This window comes from Podarcis bocagei (genome assembly GCF_964188305.1).
Source record: "Podarcis bocagei genome assembly, chromosome: 10".
Taxonomy (NCBI): domain Eukaryota; kingdom Metazoa; phylum Chordata; class Lepidosauria; order Squamata; family Lacertidae; genus Podarcis; species Podarcis bocagei.
The window spans coordinates 19,287,708-19,310,716 of record NC_138135.1 but is presented as its reverse complement, the minus strand read 5'-3'; the positions used below and the strand labels follow the sequence as shown (position 1 = coordinate 19,310,716).

Sequence of the window (23,009 nt, the reverse complement as noted above, 5' to 3'; positions counted from 1 at the left end):
AGAGACTTTTTACAGCTCTGTATTTTGTGTCCAACTGCACACAAAAAATAACACCTTGCTTCGGGAAAGGGTTCTCTTTGGGGAAAGGCTGTAGCTCAGTGGTAGAGCGTACAAGTTCTGTGAAAAAGGTTCCAGGTTGCACTCCCAACATCTCTAAGTTGGGCTGTGAGTGTCTCCTGTTTGAAGCCCTAGGCAGCTGCTGCCAGTCAGTGTTGACAGTCCTGAACTGGACAGACCAATGATCTGACTGGGTATAAGGCAGCTCCCTGTTTTCCTAGGTTGTTTCTCTTTTTGCCAAAAACAGAATTCAAAAGCCACATTGCACATGAACAACAGTACATGTGTTCCAGTGGAGAGGGGAGATGGGTGTCCCACTGGTAGTTTTTGCAGCAACAAAGAATAGGTTGGATGCAGAGTGTTAAGTTGTGGGTGAACATATCAGACGACACAGCGATTCTTCAACAGCTCTTGTTTATTCACAGGCCAGAAGAGAACTGAACTGAAGGGTTCAGCCAGCCTGCTTATATAGAGCTCCACTAGAACGCAACAGTAACCATTTTCTGTAACTATCCAATCACTGAACGTCACTTTCAATCCCTTATTTGCATATGTGGACCTGAGTGAAAACTATCTACAGTATCCCCCTGCTGGCCCAGGGTGAGAACTTCAGTACATAACACAGAGGAAGTTAGTTATACCTTAGACCCACTGGAATCAATGGGACCATCATAGCTGTGTGACTAACTTACCCCATGGATTTCAGTGGGATTAAAGGAGGGGTCCTTTAAATAAAAGGACACATTCTACTCATGTAAAAACATGCCGATTCCCGGACCGTCTGCGGGGCGAATTGAGAAGGCGATTGGGTCGAATCTGGCCCCCAGGCCTTAGTTTGCCTACCCATGGATTAAAGAATGTCCAATTTACTATGGATTCAATTCAACATGTTTCGTACCCCTTCCCCCATCCAACTGAGCACCTGCAATTAGCCTCTAAGGCCCCATCCCTTGGGTTTGGGGTAGGCATTGCCAACCTGGTGCCCTCCAGATGTTTTAGACAATGGATCCCATTGGGCTGAACTCTTGGAGGGCACCAGGTTGAGGAAGGATGGCTTAAGGGGAAGAAGGAATGCCATTTCAGAAGGCACAGAAACCAGACAAGCTTTAACCCTTGGAATTTCTCGTTATGGAACATAAAACACAGCACACCAGGCAAATGCACTCAGAAGTTTGGGTTAGGCTCATTTCTGTAACATTTTCATCTATCAGCAGAAGCACACCTCAGTGGAGCGTAACCCTTTTCTGGCCCGAGATTTATACATTTCATTTTACAGCCTTTGCCAAACTTTTAAAATCTCTTATTCTAAAGTGGAACAACCCCTGCCCCCCTTTTTTATGAAGTACAAGCACATATTTTACATTTATTTTCATAACTTCCACTTAAAAACAATCCTTTGGGGGGCTGTAGTTGGGTTAATAAAGCCGAGCAGTTAAAGAGTGTGGAAGGAGCCTTCGAGGCCTGTTCCGCACAAGGAGACAATGTTGGCTGAGGGACAGAAATTAAAGATGCAAGGACATGGTCTGGCAGCCTTTCTCCAAAGCAGGACTCAGATCCAAGGGCTTCGTCCCAAGTGCACAGAAGTTAAAGGAACGACTTCGACAGTGCTTTCCACAAGATCACTTTAATGCAGATTAGCTGTTCTTTAGCACCATTGCTGTTGGATTTCTTGGCAAACACAGGGCGAAAGCCAACGCAGTACTAAGTGAAATTTCTCCCAACATGAGTGATTTTGCTTGCACTACAGAATCTTCTCTCCCTACACCCCATTAAAACTGTGATAAGGGTTCCCTTAACCCTCTAGAGGAATGTGGGAGGCGCTGTGGGTTAAACCACAGAGCCTTGGACTTGCCGATCAGAAGGTCGGTGGTTTGAATCCCTGTGACGGGGTGAGCTCCCGTTTCTCTGTCCCAGCTCCTGCCAACCTAGCAGTTCGAAAGCACATCAAAGTGCAAGTATATAAATAGGTACCGCTCCAGTGGGAAGGTAAACGGCGTTTCCATGCGCTGCTCTTGTTCGCCAGAAGCAGCTTAGTCCTGCTGGCCACATGACCCAGAAGTTGTACGCCAGCTCCCTTAGCCAATAAAGCGAGATGAGCGCCGCAACCCCAGAGTCGGCCACGACTGGACCTAATGTTCAGGGGTCCCTTTACCTTTACCCCTCTAGAACAGATTTGGGGAGGGTGGAGGGAGAATCCCATTTCACAAGCAGAAATCCTTGCACAGGTAGGATGTGTAGGTTGAATACTGCCCAGGAATTTCCCACATTCTTCTGGAACATTTTACAGGCTGGAGGATGTTGACCTACCCTAACCACTGAGGAAACAACCTTTTTTTTTAGCTCCTTGGGCACATTTGGGTTTTTGAGTAAGGGCCATGGCAACGATGGAAGCAATTGCATGTGCTTCGGTAGGGTAAGCAAGGAAGTTTGCTTCAAGCAAAATTTGAGAGCAAACTGGAGGTTTCTGCTTGGACAGAGCATCTGAGGAATTTTGATGGAAGTCATGCACTTTGGCGAAATGTGTACATAAGTGACAACGTTTTTATAAAAAAAAAATGAACTTGCTACTTTAAAAAATGAAATTAGCACACAGGGTGCATGTGTGTGTGTATGGCATTAAAGGGTAGGGGCTTCATAGTAACCTCCAGCAGGAAACTGGTATGGGACTCTCACCCAGATCAAGAATGGGTCACCGCAGCTGTTTTTCTTCAAAATAAGAGCGGCAAGTTGAATCACGTGGCTCCCCCTCCCCCACCTCCACAAAGTGTTTGGGCCAAAGTCAGGCTTGAAAGAACAAAACATCAAGTTTTATATTTGTAGCTTGATAAAAGCCAAGTTCTAATTAGTACTTGTGCAAACAGGACCTGGACAAAGCATTGTAGCTCCTGTCCAAAGTAGTAGCCAGGCAGCTAGCTGTGTCCTCTCCCAGGATACTCCATTGCATCTTCCCTCTCCATCTAGTTTTCCCTCCTTCCCTCAACAGCCAGTCAGCAAACCAGTGGCCACTGAGCATGTGCAGTCTCCCCTGATTTGCTTTCCCCACCCTCCAATAAAGATAATTTTTTTTTGCAAACCTCCAGGTTCCCCTATGTATGATGATATAGCTCTCTTATGCATGGAGGGTGCTGTTTCAATATCCAGCGGTCCTTCCCACCCCCCCGGACAACAACACACTTTCTGTATCATAAGTAGATTTATAATCTACCCTACTGCCCACTTTTCCCCCTTTTAACTGGATTTTCATTATGAGACGTTAGTGATATAAAACAAAATGTATGGAATGCTGAACACGTCCTTGGGAAGGCTGCAGAGCAAATCTGCCTTCTGCGAAAGCCAAAGGCACAGTGGGAACCAATAATGTGGCATCTCCCCTCCGTCTCCCTCCACACAATGATTCATTTCATTTTTCATAATTCCTCTGAAATGTTTCGGCTGGAGATTTGCAAAACAAACATGGCGTGATATCCAGCCCTTTGATATCTTGCCTTCTAGCCAATCTATCACCCTTCCCACCCGCAAGACACGCTCTTTAAAGTCTCCCCCCGATCTTTCCAACTTTCACGTACATCCTACGGGTCTCACTCTGGTTTACTGTAGACCTTTTAGCAATACAACAAGACTTAGTCTTCAATATGCCACATGAAAAAATAAAAATAAACATAAGAAGCTGCCCACCACTTCAGTCAAATCGCCATGGCCCGTGAAAGTGGGGGGGGGGGCTGCTATTATTATGGTTATTTTACTATTAGGCTTCTCTGTCAGTATGCTTTCTACTAGGTTTTTATTATGTTTCCGTCCTTGATGTTTTGTAATGTATTTCTAATGTTGTACACTGCCCTGAGATCTTTTGAGAAAGGACAGTACAGTGGTACCTCAGGTTACATACGCTTCAGGTTACATATGCTTCAGGTTACATACACTTCAGGTTACAGACTCTGCTAACCCAGAAATAGTGCTTCAGGTTAAGAACTTTGCTTCAGGATGAGAACAGAAATTGTGCTCCGGCGGCGCAGCGGCAACAGGAGGCCCCATTAGCTAAAGTGGTGCTTCAGATTAAGAACAGTTTCAGGTTAAGAACGGACCTCCGGAACGAATTAAGTACTTAACCTGAGTATATAAAATGAATTAATAATACTAATACTAAAATACTAATAATACAGCACAGGTGGCCCCTGGCACATAGGAAACTGAAGCACCCATTTTTCATGGGGGTTTACTGTGGGGCACTTTTCACTGCAGCTCCTTCTGCCACCCACAGGAGCGCTCTGGTGCTTGAATTCTGCTGGCGGGTTCCCCCACAGGCATATGCTCAGCCACTGTGAAATCAGGATGCTGGCCTAGACGGATTCTCTTGAAAATGTGGAACCAAATAAAGTCTTATAAGTCTCTGAAAGTCTTTGTAGACTATGCAAGTCTCTGAAAGAAGCAATAGGTCAGATTCTTATCTGGTGAAAACAAGCCGTAAAGCTTTGTTTTATGGCGTCCAACGCTGCCGAAGTGGTCCGCAAACAGACGTAGTGAACAGAACAGTGATTCCGGATATACCCACTGTTTCGTAGAATTCTTCTTCAGCACAACAGAAGGATACAGAAATGCTTCATCAACCCATCTATATGGTGAATGGAATTGTATTACAGCAATAACTATGGAGCAGCGGTCATAAGGTTATGACCTTATATTTTGGAAATGTACAGCCAAGGTTTTTCTTCTTCAATTTTTTTGGGGGGCCCCCAAGAGAGTGGGGCCCTAAGCTATTGCTTGTTTAGCTTATACGTCAATCTGGCACTGGGTCAGTATTGTCTACGGTGCTTGGCAGTCGGAGGTGGATTTTTAGGGGAGCGCGACCGGTTTTGTCACACTGGGTGCGGGGCCTCGGGGGCTCTGCAACTATGATGCAAGGCAAGAGGCAAGGAGGGCATCGGATTTAGGCATTTCACAGGGCACTACTGTAGTTTGAGACCCCAAGGTCTCATGGTTAGTAACAAAGGATCTCCATGCTTTGTGACAAGAGGACATCTGTCAGGAGTCCAGGTTCCCAGCTTGATAGCACAGTAAGTGTAGGTAATTAAAAAAGAGGATTTATTGTAAAAATGCTCCGGACAGCTCTGACAAAGCCTCGGGCATCATTACTCAGGATGACCCTTCTGAAGACTCCTTCCAGCGTCAACAGAAGATATTGAACTTACGATCCTTACATCTTTTGTTTTGCTTCCTGTCTAGTAACCCTCCCATTCACCGACTCTTTGGACTTAGTGGATCATCTCCAACCTCTTCCTGAGAGGCTGTCTCTGAGTTTGTTCGCTTCAGTTTGTGCTTCCGGTGAGCTTTGGCTGTGTTCTAGCCTGCTCTCAGCTACTACATTATCAGCCTGCCCGTCAAGGTCAGGAAGAGCCGAAGTCTGCAGCTGCCAGCTCTCCCCTGTCTGGCTAACATCTAAGCCTCTCTGTTCCTGGCTGCTTTCTGCAGTTGGCTGCAAACCTTCGCTTGGAGCTGGCTCATTCCTGACAACATCCCCAGCCCTAGTTGGAAGTGCTGGGGACTGAACTTTGGGCCTCCTGCATGGAAAGCAGATGCTCTGCCACTAACCTATGGCCCTCTGTGCTCAACTCCCTAAATTATGTGTTGTGCAGAGTACTAATCTGTTTCATTGGATCATTCTAAGTTCTACTAAGAGAAGGAGACATGCTTCTCTCTGTTCACTTTCTCCATACCAAACACCTTTTTATGAACTTTGATCATGCTGCACTTAGCCACACCCCTTGGAAACCTAAAGAGGTCCAAACATTTTTGTCTTTTCCCATAGGATCATGCAGACCCGAGACACGTAGATTGATAGCTCCAGAATCTCCAGTTTGGAATGGCAGTTCAGTGCTGATTCGCTGATGTAGAAGCAGTGGTTTTTGAACTAAAGAAGGCAGGTGTGAACATAGGTTAACACCAGAGAGAATTACCTGACGGTAAGAGCAATTCTGCTTCCCAACGCCATCGCAGAATATCCTAACCTTGATATGTTTCCAAGGAATAGATGCTTTTGGTATGAAGACACAGCTTTTGGTACTTAGACAAGGGTCCAGGAAAAATATATATGCAAGTAATGAACAATCCTATAGCATGTAAGTGTCCTAAAGAGGCAGAGACTAAAATTGACGGACCTGCAAGAGTGGAAAGGTGTGACTGAGACTGTTTCCAGGCTATTGGTATTTTGCAGGTGGGGTTCAAACATATACCTGCACAATTAAGATGGATTTGGGGCTCTTGCACAAGCAACCTGCCTCCCACAACCAAATTAGACTTTTTGCAGCAAGGAAAGTGAAAGGAAAATGAACTGAAAAGTGCAGGGTAACCATCACTTGATGTGATATCATGTAATCTCTGTACAAAATAAGAATGAATGCCCAATAAACAGCAGATGTCATTTAACTTCAGTGCAAATATTGTGAACACATATCAGGATGAATGCTCAATAAACAGTCCATATGGAAATCCTCTAAGTCTCAACCTATGCTATAGGCACACCGTTAATAAAAGTTTTCTTCAAAAGATCTGAAAGGGTGGCAGTTTTTGTTGCTATGGAAAGCTTTTGAGAAAAAACACACACCCCTTTTGATTCAACCCTATTCTAGATCCATCACTGAGGTAACTTTGCAAGCGATTGGTGTAACTGTCAAAGAGTAACGAAGTAAGCATTGATCCTGAAGCAAGTTAGCAAAGTCAGGGGAAAGCACTTGTATAGCTTGTTTCAGGATTGGTGCTAATGCTTTACACTTCAGCGATTATATTGATAGGTCACAAATTTACCTCAGTCTCACCTGATACCCTTTCACCCTTGGTTCAAGCCTATGACTTGCCTGTCTTTCCCAATCTCTTCATGGATGTCCAGTTCCCTCACTTACAAAAACATGAAGCTTTTGATCTTTCTAACCTTGCTCTCCTGGTCCTATTGAAGCGTGTACACACACACACACACACACACACACACACACACACACCCCTTCCCCTTCAGTATAGTTAAGCTTTATTATTATTGTTGTTGTTTTAAAAAGGTTGTGTGAACCTTTCATGAACCTGGGCTGAACTTTTTAAAAGATTGGTTATGCAGCTTGGACCCAGGAGATTTTCACATGTTTTGGATTTTATTCTGAGCATTTGAGCTTTTCTGGGCTGTCCGTCTCCCAAGTGTTAAATGAAGAAAACCCAGCACCGATTAAGAACTTGTATTTTCAACTATAATATTTTAATGGGCAGCTGAAATGCAGAGCCAGTCCTGTTGGGACTTGTAAGTATGCATTGAAAAAGGATAGTTATTCAAAACTAGAGTGCCACATGCATCCCTGTGGCACGGGAATTTAAACAGATGATGTTTATGGGAAAGAGTTAGTGAGTTCCACGATGGATATGTATGTTTCTTATAATTTTTTTGGCTGTGGCCTGCACTTCTTCCCGAGTGTGAGCAACAGAAGCATTGGCCCTCCTTTTGAAGGAAACCATATAGTTCTGTGGTGAAAGAACAGCAATACATGGTGGATGGTAGACAAGGGAATGAAAGACCTAAATGGGTGACTTGGCATCTTCTGCATAGGACTAGCCCAAGACATTTTGACACCTGAGGCAGACTCTCTTCCCACAAGGAAAAAGGGATGAGGGAAGATCTACATCAGGACCAAGGGGGGGAAAGAAAGGTAAACATTTGATCTGCTGTCCTGGTGGATCTTGCAGCAGCTTTGCCTTGCCTCATGGGTGAACTTGGCCTGAATAACTATCTACATTGGGATCTGTTGCCCATGAGGATTTTGCCACCTGAGGCAGTCACCTCACCACCTCATGGGTGGGCCAGCCCTGAATTACAACTCTTGTTGGCCATGGTGGAACAACAGCATCTGCAGGGCCACAGGTTCCCCTTTCTTGACCTAGAGCTTGGGTGTGTGGCTTAAGTTCATCCTGGTCGCAGCCTATGAGGAAGAGGCGTGAGAGAAGCCCTTGGGTGGGGGGAAGTCCTCAATGAAACAACCTCAATCTGAATGCCATAGAGCAGCAGTTCTCAACCTGTGGGTCCCCAGATGTTGTTGGACTACAACTCCCATCATCCCTGAGCTCTGGCCTTGCTAGCTAGGGGTGATGGGAGTTGTAGTTCAATAGCATCTGAGGACCCACAGGTTGAGAAAGGCTGCCATAGAGCAAGAGAAAGATTTGTCTGCTCCCTGCAAGGAGTCAGACCAGTTGGTGTGTCTAGTTCAGTATTGCCAGTGCTGACTGGTAGCCACTGCAGGATTTCAGACAGGGAGTCTCTCCCAGCCCTGTCTGGAAGTGCCTGGGATTGAACTTGGGCTCTTCTGCGTGTAAGGCAAATGCTCTTCCACATAACAATGGTCTTTCCCCCGTGCAAGAAAAGAGAAAATACATGCATTGCCAAAACAGAGGACACAGGTTGGCTTCAGATTTGCATATGCTAATTTGTATGCATAGGCTCAGATTTAGATTTCTGTCACCAGATTCTTCTGTTTTCAAAAGTTATAAATGCACTGTTTATGTTGGCTCGTGGGCTAGATGTTTGCCGCAGGCTGTTGTCCCACAAAAATGTATTGAAAGCCTTGCCAATGAAACTATGTAAAAATAGGCCTAAAGTACTAAAATAACTCCTAAAGAGGTTCTCCCCCCACCCACCCTGCAAAAAAACAACATGCCAGGTTTTTGATGTCACTCTGGTTAAGACTGCAGTCATGCAGGATTATTTGAGAGCAAACTCTACCTAACGCTGTGAGACATATGTGCAAGGGGGCAGCCAGTTGAGAGGTTCGGGGTAGGCTGGTTGGCCTAATCGTGTCTAGTTTGGGCCTCCAGATTCCTATCTAACTGTTATGAAACATCTGTAGTTGTAGGAGTTGTAGTTCAGCAACATCTGGAAGGCCACAGTTTCACCGCCGCTAGCATACCCACCCGCTTCTAAAAGTTGTGCTAAGAAAACGAACCATCTATGCAAGATTTTTGATGTACAGTGGTACCTCGGGTTAAGTACTTAATTCGTTCCGGAGGTCCGTTCTTAACCTGAAACTGTTCTTAACCTGAAGCACCACTTTAGCTAATGGGGCCTCCCACTGCCGCCGCTCCGCCGGAGCACGATTTCTGTTCTCATCCTGAAGCAAAGTTCTTAACCTGAGGTACTATTTCTGGGTTAGCGGAGTCTGTAACCTGAAGCGTCTGTAACCTGAAGCGTCTGTAACCCGAGGTACCACTGTAAAAATAAATCAAAGTATTCCCTCCTCCAGTAGTCCTCCTCTGTCTCTTTTTCATTCAGCTGCTGTTTTTCCTCTCTCCTCCAAACTGGCACAGCTGCTTACCTCCAGCAGATATTTCCTGTTCAAAACCTGCTCCAGACAGGATGCATGAAGTATAATGCAACCCAGGAGACAGTATGGCGAGCCCTGCAGTGAATAGCAACAGAAGAGAGTGTGGTTGTCTCAACCACATGAGCTCTCGTGTGTAAGCAGACTCTGAGAAGCAATAGCTGATGAAGCAATCCATTTGCTTGGAAGTGTTACAGTTAAGGGTGTTATGACCCGGGAGACTATGGTTTGAATCCCCACTCAGCCATGAAGTTCTCTAGGCGACCTTGAGCCAGTCACTAACCTACCTCACAGGGTTGTTGTGAGGATAAAATGGGGAGGGAAGAACTGTGTACAGCACCTTGAGGGTTGGTTTTTTTTGGAAGGAAACGGGAGATTATGGGGGATTGCTGTATTGGAATGCTTTCTTGCTTGGGGGTACAGATTAGGTAGGCTCATATTAAAATGTGAAGGTAACAGATTTCTCCCTATTGCTGACGTCACCCACGCTCCTCACTCCTGCTACTCATTGGTGGGTTTGCTGGCCAGCAGTGGTACTGTAGTGGACCGGGAGCCAAGTGACTGCTCCTGGCTCATTGCCCTTCTGCTGCCAGGTAAGCTCTTGAGAAAGTGTGAGTGGTAGGGTAAGGCCGGCCACTGGAGAGTGGTTACTACCAGGGGGCCCAAATGGCACAGGATCTTGGAGGTCATAGAATTGTAGAGTTGGAAGGAACTAAGTCTTGTCCAAACCCCTGCAATGCAGGAATCTCAGCTAAAGCATCCATGACAGATGACCATCCAACCTCTGCTTGAAAACCTCCAAGGAATGAGAGTCCACAGCCTCAAACAGCTCTTCCTGTCAGAAAAGTTCTTCCTGATGTTTAATCAGAATCTCCTTTCTTGTAACTTGAAGCCGTTGGGTCAAGCCCTGCCCCCCCCCCCCCAGAGCAGGAGAAAACAAGCTTGCACCATCTTCCACGTGACAGCACTTGAGATATTTGAAGATGGCTATTATATCTCCTCTCAGTCTCGTTTTATTCAGGTCCTGGTCAGCTCTGGCTTGGTAAGCTGTGGGGAAACAGCCCATCGTCCACCCCTGCCCCAATCTAGAGCCAGGTCTTCCAACAAGAAGCAAAGGCAGTGGGAGTTTCCTGCCATCCTTTAATGACCATAGCCAGCCTCGAATCCTTTGAGCCTGGAAGGAGTTCCAGGTCTTACTTCTACGCAGCTCCTTTCATTTAATGTATTTCTGTTGCCTAGTAATCCATGTCTGCAATCACACAGGAGATTCCTCCTGCTTGGGTCAAATAGGAACTCCGTCACACTGCCCATGTGGGCATGTAGACAGAGATTTTGATGGTGGTGGGGATCACTGGTAACCCCCTGAACATCTTCTAGGCCCTGGCAAATTTCTTGACTTTGCCCACTACTGATGCCAGCCATACCTCAGATGCCACACTGAGTGGGGCGAAATGTTTCGTGTCTTCCACACAAGCCCCAGCTGCTTATACTACTGGGTAAGAGCTCTTGATGGTTTTGACCCCAGGAAGGCACATCCCAGAACAAAAGTGAATTGGATTCTCCCTTCACGCATGGGTATATGCATTCATCTTCCAATAAATAATGAGTTTAATTAAGCCCCAATTCCCTTTGGCCCAAGCAACTGGTTCACAACAAAGAACCAAACTTGGACATTTTCTCTCCACTCCTCGCCTTCAATGTCTTTGTTCCAAGCCTGCTTTTTCTGTACATACAGCAAGGAGCAAAATGACCATTTTCAGAAAACAATCAAGCCACAATGCATTAGTATGACATTTCTGAGCAATTCCTTGCATTTCATGTAACTTGACCGCTACGGTACGCATGCCGAGCGCTGTGGGTTATTATTTTGGCACGCAATGGAAAGCTTTGTTGAAATGGGGTGTGTGTGGCCATTGTCTCTCATCTGTGTTGCTTCTTGGCATAAAAGAATGTGGTTGAAAAAATCTGCTTTCTATGACTGGGGGGAAAAATTGGGCACAGATGAGAAACTTGGAGCTAATTTCTGCAATTGTGGAATCCTCTTCCCAGAGGCTTTAGAAGATCTTGGAAATGCATTGTAAGCAAATGTTGTAAGCAAAGGATGGATTCGGAGGTGTGTGAGCCACATCCCGTTGCCTCATGAGGCTCTTTTAGATGGCAGGCTGCGAGGTTCCGAAATATTTCTGCTTCCATCTGCTTCCCCCCCTTCAATTTTCTTTCCTTCCTTTCCAAATGCCACACTGGGCTTGAGCAGGAGAAAGTCTCAGGATAAACCCATCTAGCTGCAATTGGCTGAGTTGCTCTGACGTGAGCAGGGAAGTATTTTGTTCAGGACTGCAGCAAGGGAGGAAAGGATTAAATCTCTGCTCTGTGTCTGATTCTGTTCGTCAGGGGTGGCTAACCCTTTGCAGCCCAGGGGCCACATATTCTGGGGCCACATTTCGGGAGTGGGAGGGGCCTGAGGCAAAAGTTGGTAGAGCAGTAAGTGTAAATGTTACCTTCGGACGTTTTTCAAGTTTCTGCACACACTCATACATCCTTCTCTATCCTCCACCCAGGAGGAAAAAAATCCAGCCAGGTGTAAAAAATGGTGGGTGCAATTAGAAAGGAGCTGTCGCCTGGGGAGAGTTCTGGGGGCCAGACAGAACAGCCTGGGGGCCGCAATTCCACTTCCTCATCCTGAGGTCTCTCACTCCTGCTGTAAATGATCAGCCCCACCCCTATTGGTGCATATTAATTCTTTTCAAGTGCATTAAATCGAAACACATTTTAACATCATGTACCACTGGGCTTTCATTCCTTTTGAACTCTGTATTTGACCATGTGAGCAGAGGCTGTGTACCCAGGGACAGGGCCATTGGGGCAGGGTAAGTGTTCCAGGGGGCGAGACGCCCATGGAGGCGGAGTGAGCTGCCCATGGCAGGGCGGGGGGGGGGGAGGGAGCCACTCCACTATGCCAGCTGCCTTCCTCCCTTCCCTCTTCCTTTTGACAGCTTGGGTGAGGCTTTTGTTGGGATACTGCCGGGGAGACGGGGGCAACAGGCAGGCCCCCAGCTGGCTGCAGCCACCGGCCGGCAGCCGGTCTCCCTTGGAACAGCATCAATTAGCGACATGAGCCTCAGATACGTTTAGAGACCCGTGCACGCTCTATCAGCAGAGTGTATAAATCTTCTCACAGCAGAAGAGGCGGACAGAGAAATGTGTAAGCATAATGTACAGCATTTCACTCAGCATAGTTCAGGAACAGAGGAAAACATGTCTGCTTCCCTTTGTCTCGAGCAAAACAGCAGTAACACAAAAGCTATATACAAACGGAAGTTCCCAGCAAGTGCTGGAAGTAAACAGACATGTGACACACCAGTCATGCCTGCTCCTTTTAAGGTGGAATGGAACTATATCCTAACAGCTCCCCCCCGGAAGCAGCCCAGGAGCATGGGGCAGCAGCGTGCCACCCACCCACGACTCCCAAGCCTCCCCAAGCTGTCAAAATGAAGGGGAAAGGGGGGAAGGCTGCCGGTAAGGCGGCACAGCTCCTCCCCTTCCCCCCATGGCTCAGGGTAGGCTTGGGAGTCACGGGCGGGCAGTGCGTCGAATGTCACCCCCCTCAGTGATGACACCTGGAATGACCCGCCCACACTGCCCCCTTCCTCCGCCCCTGCATGTGAGCACCCACATTGGAATTCTTGCACACAGAACTGAGGCTGGGCAGACCTCATTTCTGCTCACCCCACTTCAGTTCTGTTTACAGCCTTATTTTCATCGACTGGCAGCCCTCAAAGTGGCGGGGTGGGGGACCACTTCTCCTTTGGGGGCAGGAATGTAGGGACAGTTGATACCAAGCTCCCTTGAAGGCAGAAGAGACCCTTCCCCAACTTCAGGCTAAGTGCTGGAACCACAGCGATACTTCCAGTGGAAAATGACACAGGGGGAGTGGGGAACCTCAGTGAGTCTCTCCCCTTGTTTCCTCTGCTGACTGCTATCTTGCCCAGCAAATACAAAAAAAGGGAAATCTTTTATCCTCCATAAATTATTATGATGTCTTTATTCCACCTAATAGTGGCTTATGTCTATTGGAACTGGCAGGGGTGTAAGGTAGGAGGCCAACAGTAGGTGGAGCTAAAGGTGACAAGCACATCTTCCTTCTGCATTCTGCAAAGGCAACACTTGAGGCTAAGGAGGAGGAGGTAGCTGATAGCCCGTGCAACCCCCTGGACTGGTTGTAAGCAGGGAGATAGGCAGGTGGAGGCTGCCTGAGGACATACTGGCATTGGTGGAGCAGTTGCCCATCAACCCAAATGGACCAGCCTCTGCTGATTCCATCCTCCAAATGAATTCACACAGTGGTGCACATGGCATTTCTCCCCATGCCCACAACAACTCTGTAAGGTTTGGGCTGAGCGATGTTTATTGGCCCCAAGTCCCTCAACAGGCTTCCTGGATGGGGATGGAGGGGAAGGTTTGAACCTGAGCCTTCCCTGTCCTAGCCCTGCCTTCTCACCACTGCCCCAGGCTGTCTGTCTTTTAAGTCAAGCTGTGTTGACATCTCCCTTTCCTCCGAAACGTGTCTTGGCTCCACTCCTCCTCCTCCTCCTCCTCCCTTGCTCTCCCCTGTCCCTTTTTGACCTCCTCTAGTTACACACAGGCAGGCAGGCAGGCAAGCGCAGAGGCAGTAATTAGAGTTCAATAGTCGCCATTGTTTCTCTGCGGAAAGTTATGACTATGGCGGCTGCTGCCACAGACCATTATAATAATGATATTGTTGGGCATGTAGCAAAGCCAGCAATTCTCAGTTTTCTACGCCCTCGGGCTAGCCCGAGTTGGCTGCGGGAAGCAGGAGGAATCTTTTCCAAGGCTTTTTCTCTCAGCTGCCAGGTGGAAGAGTTTGCCACAACAGTGAGTGACTTCCAGCAGGTTGCTGTGTCAGCACTTGATGCAAATCTCCCTCCCTTTCTCTCTCTTAAATAGCTACTAGGGTTCCCCCCCCCGTCACCCCTTTTCATTGCACGATTGCACTTTGGCAGCAACCCTTTAGAATTGAGGAATGTCACGATGACATGTACCTGCTTTGGAGACAGGCGCAGATCAAGCCAATGTGTGGGATTTGCATTACTGCAGGTGTTCAGAAAGGAAGGTAGCAGCTGGGGAGGGGTCAATGATACAGGATTGAAACTTGCACTCCAGCTATCCCTGTTTAGAAGAAGAAGAAGAAGAGTTTGGATTTGATATCCCGCCTTTCACTCCCTTTAAGGAGTCTCAAAGCGGCTAACAATCTCCTTTCCCTTCCTCCCCCACAACAAACACTCTGTGAGGTGAGTGAGGCTGAGAGACTTCAAGGAAGTGTGACTGGCCCAAGGTCACCCAGCAGCTGCATGTGGAGGAGCGGAGACGCGAACCCGGTTCACCAGATTAGGAGACTACCGCTCTTAACCACTATACCACACTGGCTCTCAGGGATGGTTTACTGGTTTACTAGGGATGGGGCTTATTTCTCTCGACCTTGTTAAATCACTTTCCTATTTCATCCTTGGTTGTTGTTGTTGTTTTATTTGTGGGTTGGGGTGGGGGGGACGCTTTGCCAGGCTTTTTCCAGACAGTTGCTATTTTGTAGGTAGGATTAAACTGCATACCAGCAAATTTAGGTGGCTCAGTTAAAGTGGTCTTGGTGCTCTTACACAAAAACCTGGACTTTCAAACAAACAGCAAGGAGAATGTTGGGAAAATGCACTGGAAAGTGTGGTAGCAAATCAGGGCGAATGCTTCGTAAACAGGTTGTCTATAAGCAGCTCTACTCTGATCTGCTACAAATGTCAGCCTTCAGATATGAGGCCGCAGTCCTGACTGACTGACTGATTTCATTTTTACCCTGCTGTTCCTCTGAAATCTTTAGAGGTGTGGGCTGATCTGGGAATAAGTCCTGGTTGCTTATCTCCCAGTAGACAGGTGTAGGCTTGCATTGTTCACCTCCTGCCCCAGGCCTATGGAAATCAGGGCGGTTCACACCATGAAAATGAAACGAGAATCAAAACAAGTTAGTAAATGAAAGCACAAAGCAGTGGGTAAAAAGTAGCAAAAGCAACACCCTTAACTAACAAAACTTGACTCTGAAAACTGGGTAAAATAGGTGCCAGGCAAGGCTTTCCAGGGAAAGGTGTTCCAGAAACATGGTGCCACCACTGAGAAGGCCCCCTCCTCAGTCACCCTTACCATGCTCTTCATAGTAGGGGCACTCCCTTGATCTCAACACACAGACTGGCTAATGTGGAGGCAAGTTTTCCTCCTGCTATCCTGCTCCCAGGCTGCTTACTCAAATGCAGACACATGTCAACACTCACTCACTCACTCACTCACTCACTCACTCACTCACCAGAGAACCCCATTCTGATAAGATTGCAGGACACTTTCAGCTGTATTCCTCCTTTTGTGGTTCCCATCACAAGAGGGAGAGTGTGTACGCCAGCCAGCCAGCCAGCCAGCCAGCCTCCTCCCTCCCTCCCTCTCTCACATTTCTGGAGACCTATTGCATGTCATCAGTTGGGGCTGAATATCTGCAGTGCAGAATGAACCCCACACCTGGAGGCTCCCTGCACCAGCATTGGGAATCATGCAAGGATCATCGACGAGTACAGCTGCCTTCCCACTGCAGATGTTTGCCCTCCAGGGCAAGGAAGGCAATGGAGTCAGCAAAGGCACTGTGAGATGGGGCAGGGCTAACAAGCATGGTCCTGTTCTTCCCTTCATGCAGCTGGAAGTGCAGTGTGTGTGTGTGTGTGTGTGTGTGTGTGTGTGTGAGAGAGAGAGAGAGAGAGAGAGAGAGAGAGAGAGAGAGAGAGAGAGAGAGAGAGAGAGAGAGAGAAATGTATAAAAAGGGCTAATGTTTTTCTGGCATAACTTTTTTTTTAAAAAACACATTGGCTTTTGAAACAGCATGGAACAGGCAACTGCAAAGGGAATGTAGTGGATGGCTTGGAGCCTTCAGTAGTGCATAATGCAGGAGTTGAAGCTCGGGAGCAGCGATGCTTTGTGTTAGAAGTGTGTCCCTGTTTTCATCTGTGAAATGCTAGTGTTCCACAAGACAGAAGGCATCAGGTCTGCACTGCAGAAAAGAAGGCTGTGTATCAGCCTTCCATCGCCTAATCTTCAGTTCCAAGGAGCTGCCCAATTTCCCTGGACTAGGGGTGGACTGGAGGAAGCACACTGTGCTAGCTTAGCAAATGCATGACATGCTTCCTGATGCCGACCCGACCATTAGGCAGATGCAGGCGATTACCCCAGGCAATGGATGTTGGGGCCCGGTGAGTGGCATAGAAATGTTGGAGTTCTCTGTGTGTGCACGCCCTCTAAGCAAGCTTGATACCCTCAGATGTGGTGTTGGATGTTCTCCCAGCTCACCTGCCAGTCTGGTCCGCTTCTGCCCATGGAATGATGGAGGGCGCCATCTTTTCCTTTGCCTCAGGTAGCTAAATGTCTTGGGTTGGCCCTGATGCTTCTATGGTCACTGTTTTCATGGCCATCCAAAAGACGCTGGGGAAGGCACATACATCGAGACTGATAGGCCATTGTTGTCAAGTGCTTTCTTCATTACTTCCTGTGAACTGAATCAAAACAGCCCTGGCCCAACAATGTGATGTAATGATAAAAGAAAAGAATGAACCTATGACCACTCTTGATGCTCTCAAGGTGGGAAACATGTGACCCTCCAGATGTTGTTGGACTCCATCAACCCAATGAGCATGCCCATTGACCAGGGATGATGGGAGTTGTGGTCCTGCAACATCTGGGGGACATAGGCTCTCCATTCAGATCTACTCTGACAGAGAGCAGCATCATGTTTCCCACGGTGTCTAGCCAGATGCCTCTGAGAAGACCACCAGCTGGACATGAAGGCAATTGTCCCCTCCCATCATTTCTCCCCAGCAGCTGGCACTAGAAGTGACCCACACATAGGGGTGACAAAAATTCTGGTTTCCTAGGCTGGAGGGAATTTTTGACATACCTAAAATTTGCTGGGACTTCTGAGCATTCCAGCCATTTCAGAATGTTATTGCCTAAGCAGATTATTGCAATGCTTCCCATGGAACAGATAAGAGGAGAAACATTCTGAATGTCAAGGTATTTGCATGGTCTGTTGTTTTTATAGGGGGGTGACAAGAGTCAGCTAGTCCAAAGGGAAATTCCCAGCTATCAGAACCAGTTTTGCACTGTGATCTTCACAGTTCATACAGCAGGGATGTTTGGGCATTCAATAGGAACTTCGGAAGCTGCCCTATACTGAGTCAGAGCACCAATCCATCTCACTCAGTATTGTCTACACTGCCTGGCAGCCGCTGTTCAGGATTTCAGGCAAGGGACACTCCCAGCCCTGCCTAGTGTGGGACCAGGGATTGAACCAGGGGAAACTTCTGCATGCAGAGCAGATGCTCTACCAGGGAGTAATAGCCCTTCCTCAGCAAATTACTACGATGTAGGTCATGTGAGACTATTTCCATCTTTTATAACTTGAAAACCATTTCCCCATCCTTCTGCTGAGTAAAGGCTGTGCAAAAATGGCCTCTCAGAATTCTTTGGGGAGGAATGAGGAGATCTTGATGAATATTCTCAGGGACAGAGGACAAAATTCTCCCGTAGTTTCTTAAAGGTGGCAAAAAGCAGCACAGCTTTTTTCTTTCTTCTCCTCTCTGCCCCCCCCAACTGCTGGAAGTAAGACCTACTGAGTTCCTGGGTTGGCATTTAGTCACCATTTCATATTCCTTGCCATCCTGGGCGTTAGTGGTGGTAATGGTGGCAAGCTGCCTAGAATAACCAGCGAATATTCTGCAGAAGTGTCCGCTTTTTCAGAAGGGTTCTAAACCGCCCCCCCCAAAAAAACCCCAATGATGTCTCAGATAATTCTTTTCGTGATAATGTTTTTGCTTGCCTCAAAGTGAAATAGTTTCTGTCTACTCTCCTTTTTGATCAAAGCTGCAGGCAGGCATTTTACTGCATTTTGGTTCAATGTGGCCCCATAAAACTCCTGTGGGGGCTAAATTTGGCCTGAGGGCCACCTGATCTCAGGAGCACCCTAGATGTCCTTCCTTCCTTTATATAGCCCAAGACAGTCGAGCAGCTTTTAACTCTGCACTCCTTCTATGGTAAATGATGTTTACTGTTGCTTTTCACTGATGGCAGGGAGAATACAAAGCTATCTGCTTTCTGTAACACAGAACCACTGGCGGGCTGCAGTCAAGTTATCTGCTCTGTGCTGCAATTTCCCTGAGCCTAAGCAGAGGGCTCCTTGGCATTCTGCTTAGTTGTTAAAATTTGGCCCTTGCCCGTGCACTCGCTTCCAGTCAAACATTTTGCTAACCATATTAGGCAATATGGACACCAGCCAACGAGCAAAGAGCTGGTTGAGTTGCTTACTTTTCATGAAGCACTTCTTAACATTTCCTAACCTCCCTCATTTTCGTTCAGCACATCTGTGGGTTCCTTCTGAGAAATGAAAGGAAAGCCCTAGTTTACTGTGGTTTACTGTGTTACATTGGGCAGGGGCATGAACCGGAGGCTGATATTTTAGATGACAAGTCTCAAGCTTGTTTGGAACCCTTTTGGTCCCTAATTCTGGATCTGGTTGCAGTCGCTCATGGATATGGAAAAGGCATTCTGCACATGGTCAGAAAAACACTTCTGTTTCACATGTTGGCTTTGCATTCCTTAATTCCATGCTACTCATACTGAATTTTTAAACCAAGATATTCTAGATCGGGGGTTCCCAAACTGGGCTGCGAGCTTCATTCAGCTGGTCCGTGGCATGTCCATATTAAACGCTCATACTGATTTTTATTTTTTGTTGCTTGTTATTTCTTATATTGTATTTAAATTCTTGATTTTAATTGCTTTTTATGCCTTATATTGATTTTAGATTTGAATTCCATAGGATGCCATTTGTGATACAATATGAGTAATAAAAGAAGCACTAAGAATACTATTAAAAAACGCACAGCATCTAGCATAGTGCATTGATAATTGCTATTACAGGCAGAAAAATAAATAGGTGGTCTACCAAGACCATCAGCAATTTGCAAGTGGTCCATTGGGGGCAGGGATCTGGAAATAACAAATTGGCCTAGAAGCCCTAGACAAACATCTTTCCCCTAATCAGATACAGGGCTTGGGTGGGTTGTTAATGAATGGTGAACAGAAGGCACGACACTCTGTCATGATGAAAGGCTCATTCTTATGCATAGGAGTAAAACACACATAGTTCTGAGTGTTAATATTGTGTGTCTTAAATGACAAGCATTTCACTGCTTGGTTTTGTAGCTGTGTGCTTAACTTGCAATATTATGCTAATATTAGGCAAATCTGTGTCCTCTTTGTTCTCAGTATTTGGTGATGCATTTCCCACCCACCCACCCACAAAACACTGCATGAGTGGCCATTCTATAAGCAAACTGGTTACATTTTGCACCATTTCTCTACAAAATTGTCATTAAACATTGCATGCATGGCACACCACACAACATCGCATTGTCTGGAGGAGGTTGAGTCCTCTGTCGGAGCCAGTCACTGAATCTGCAGCATGCAAGGCATGTTGTGCGTGTGACGTTACTTGCACATGATGTGCACCAGGCCCCTCAACATGGAGGGCTCTCAGTCCCCTTCCAACAAATATTGACGGGGCCAAGGTGTCTATGGCCCCCTAGAATTGGCACATCTAGGTAGGGTGGAGCTGTCTATCTCGGGAAGCAGATTTTGGAAGGTTGGGGACGTCATCTGGATTTTCTGCCTTATGCACCACAAAGTCTTGGGTGCTCTCTGTGCTGCAGGTAAAAAGGGTCCACTCTGGAAAAAGGTCCCCCTTCCTATGAATGGGTTTGCAGAGTAAAAATACCCATGTACATGCACTTGTGAATGAACCTGTGATTTATATTTTTGTTTAACAAGATTCTCTTTGGGAGTGAGAGACTGGAGCTTCTCAAAGATAAGTTTGGTCAAAGAAAGGAATTCCCTTATTAGATATTTCTCATGTTTCCTGCATGCAGTCACTGATAAGGTCTTCTGAGAGATTAGATTACATGGGCATCAGAATGAGAAGGGGATTAATCCTTCGGAGGGGTAGGGGAAGTTTATACAAAGACAGTGCTTAAGATGAATCATTCTGCCATGTGATGGATGCACATTATGAAGAATGCAAGGAAGGAGGGGACTAGATCAGAAGGGATCAAGGAAGATAATTTATGGCCTTCAGCAGTGTGTAGAACCAATCTTAAGTCTCTGGGCAAAATACAAGCCTGCTTTCCCCATGGTTATTGTTTTCTACCTTCTTGTTTTCATGGTCGGTGAAAGGACCAGCTTATATCAAATTGAGCCATTAGTCTGTCTAGCTCACTACTGTTTACTCTGACTGGCAACCTCTTCACAGAGTTTAACTAAAAACGTCAGAGTCAGGGCCACAAAATGGTGCAGGCATGCCTCCCATCAGCTCTCCCATCAAGGGGGAAAGGGCACCTGCAGTAGCCACCACTGCGTTCACTCACAGAGAGAGGTTATTTTCACATCTCCTCTGTTCAGAGCAGAAGGGTCCAGTCCTGGCATCCAGTGCGCTGCGGGTTTGTTTAAGGGTGCGTCTTCAATGTAGGAGAGGCTGAGGCAGTGCAAACAAGAACTGAGTAGGAAGAGCCAACATTGTTCATTGTGGATTTATAAAGGGATATTTGGTGAGACCTTTTGTGGGCACCTGAGTAGATGCTGATAGACAGGCTGGTCCCATAATGTCTATCTACAGTCTCTCCACAAGACAAGCTTTTATTCCAAACAACAGTGCAGCATTGACTCAAATTAAAGTCATCAGTAGGTTCCTTGAAATATGGCAGGTTTGGCTGCTAACCATCCATCCGTGGAGTCTCATTCTCCACCTTATTTGCACAAGACAAGCTTTGGCAATCCCCTTGTGGCTAGGAGAAGCAGAAGCTTACATGAACAGAAGACTGCACCCAAAACCCTCAGAAGGACCCCTTAAAACACATGCAAACATGTGGAGTGGAAGGTGCATCTTGTCATCATTTCCCCCCTATGCTACCTCGTGTGTGTGTGTGTGTGTGTGTGTGTGTGTTTGTTTGTGTGTGTGTGTGTTAAACAACTCTGGGGAAAGATCTGGTAATTCTGGTTTATAGGTTCAGAGGACTTCACTGTACCTTGCGAATGGTTCTACCGTCCAAAGCTGCTACCCGATTCACCCTCGGTGGAGAGCAAAATGTGCTCTTTGTACTGTTGTGCTTTATGCTGTTCCAATCTTTTTAGCAAATCACATCAAATCAAATCAAATCAAATCCTTGGCAAGGCACTAAGATAATTTAGGTATGAAGGAAGATTTGGTTTTACAGCTATTAATTGAGCGTGCAGCTACACATGGGGAGATAACGATAATTGAATGTCATGCTCTAAAGAAAAGGCAGATTTGCTTATGGCTTAGAATGTCAATCTACTAACCGACCCTGCATTTTGCTGGCCACAGTCACCTGTGCAAGATAAGGAGCCTGCAGCAAAAAGATAAGGAGCCCACAGCAAAAGCCTGGGTGGTGATGTGGAGACTCAAGTTTGCCCTGCGCCCGAGATCCCCTCTTGACCTTATAGGTTGAATCGAAAGGAAGCCCTAGATTTCAGCACTCTCATCTGCAAAATGCAAATATTAGTGTTTCCCGAGTTTGTTTCAAGGATGAATGGAACACTTACATTAAAGACATCATATTTGAAATTAGTGGTTAAAGGTCAAAGCATGAGATTCATGTGGGACAAAAGGACCGTGTGGGGTGGTGGTGGTGCAAGGGAGCAGCATGCTCAAACAGCATGCATACATTAGAGTAGGTGCAGGGAACCAGTGCTCCTCCAGATGTTGCACATTAACCCTGGTCATTGGCTATGCTTGCTTGTTCTGATGGGTGTTAAAGGTAAAAGGTAAAGGGACCCCTGACCATTAGGTCCAGTCGTGGCTGACTCTGGGGTTGCGGCGCTCATCTCGCTTTATTGGCCGAGGGAGCCGGCGTACAGCTTCCGGGTCATGTGGCCAGCATGACTAAGCCACTTCTGGCAAACCAGAGCAGCGCACGGAAACGCCGTTTACCTTCCCGCCAGAGCGGTACCTATTTATCTACTTGCACTTTGAGGTGCTTTCGAACTGTTAGGTTGGCAGGAGCAGGGACCGAGCAACAGGAGCTCACCCCGTTGCGGGGATTCGAACTGCCAACCTTCTGACCGGCAAGTTCTAGGCTCTGTGGTTTAACCCACAGCGCCACCCACGTCCCACAGATATCAACATCTACACGTGCCAGAAATTTGTACATATGTGGACTCTGTTGAGATATAATAAACACACTTAGGTTGAGAGCAGAACCCTGCCACTGCACTGCTGACCCACCACACCTGACCGGAAAAGAGCTAATGATTTACCCAAAGCAAATCTTGTGACTTAGTAGGGACTTGATTTTCTGTCTTCTTCACAATGTTCTTTCAACCACACTGGGTTTTAAACATGAATCGAGTTATGGTCTGAGCAATCCCATTCATTCACAGCTGGAACAAAGTAGGGGCTGATTACTTTCAGACAGCAGTTGCAAGATTATTAGTGAAAGAAAG

The 23,009-nt window shown here is 46.7% G+C and overlaps 2 protein-coding genes across 9 annotated transcripts in view; one reads left to right on the top strand and one right to left on the bottom strand.

The window, feature by feature from the left end:
* The window catches only part of LOC308595767 (aldo-keto reductase family 1 member B1-like), a 319,272-nt gene that overhangs the window by 146,430 nt on the left and 149,833 nt on the right, over nt 1-23,009 (bottom strand). The gene's annotated exons all lie outside the window — the stretch shown is intronic.
* CALD1 (caldesmon 1) overlaps nt 1-23,009 on the top strand; it is a 189,800-nt gene that overhangs the window by 35,141 nt on the left and 131,650 nt on the right. The window contains exon 1 of one of the 8 annotated variants that reach the window (XM_081209943.1): nt 5,995-6,014. The exons of the other annotated variants lie outside the window; for them this stretch is intronic. The gene's annotated coding sequence lies outside the window, so the exon portion shown is untranslated. Of the gene's footprint in view, nt 1-5,994; nt 6,015-23,009 lie in introns of those variants that run through there. 8 annotated transcript variants of the gene reach the window in all.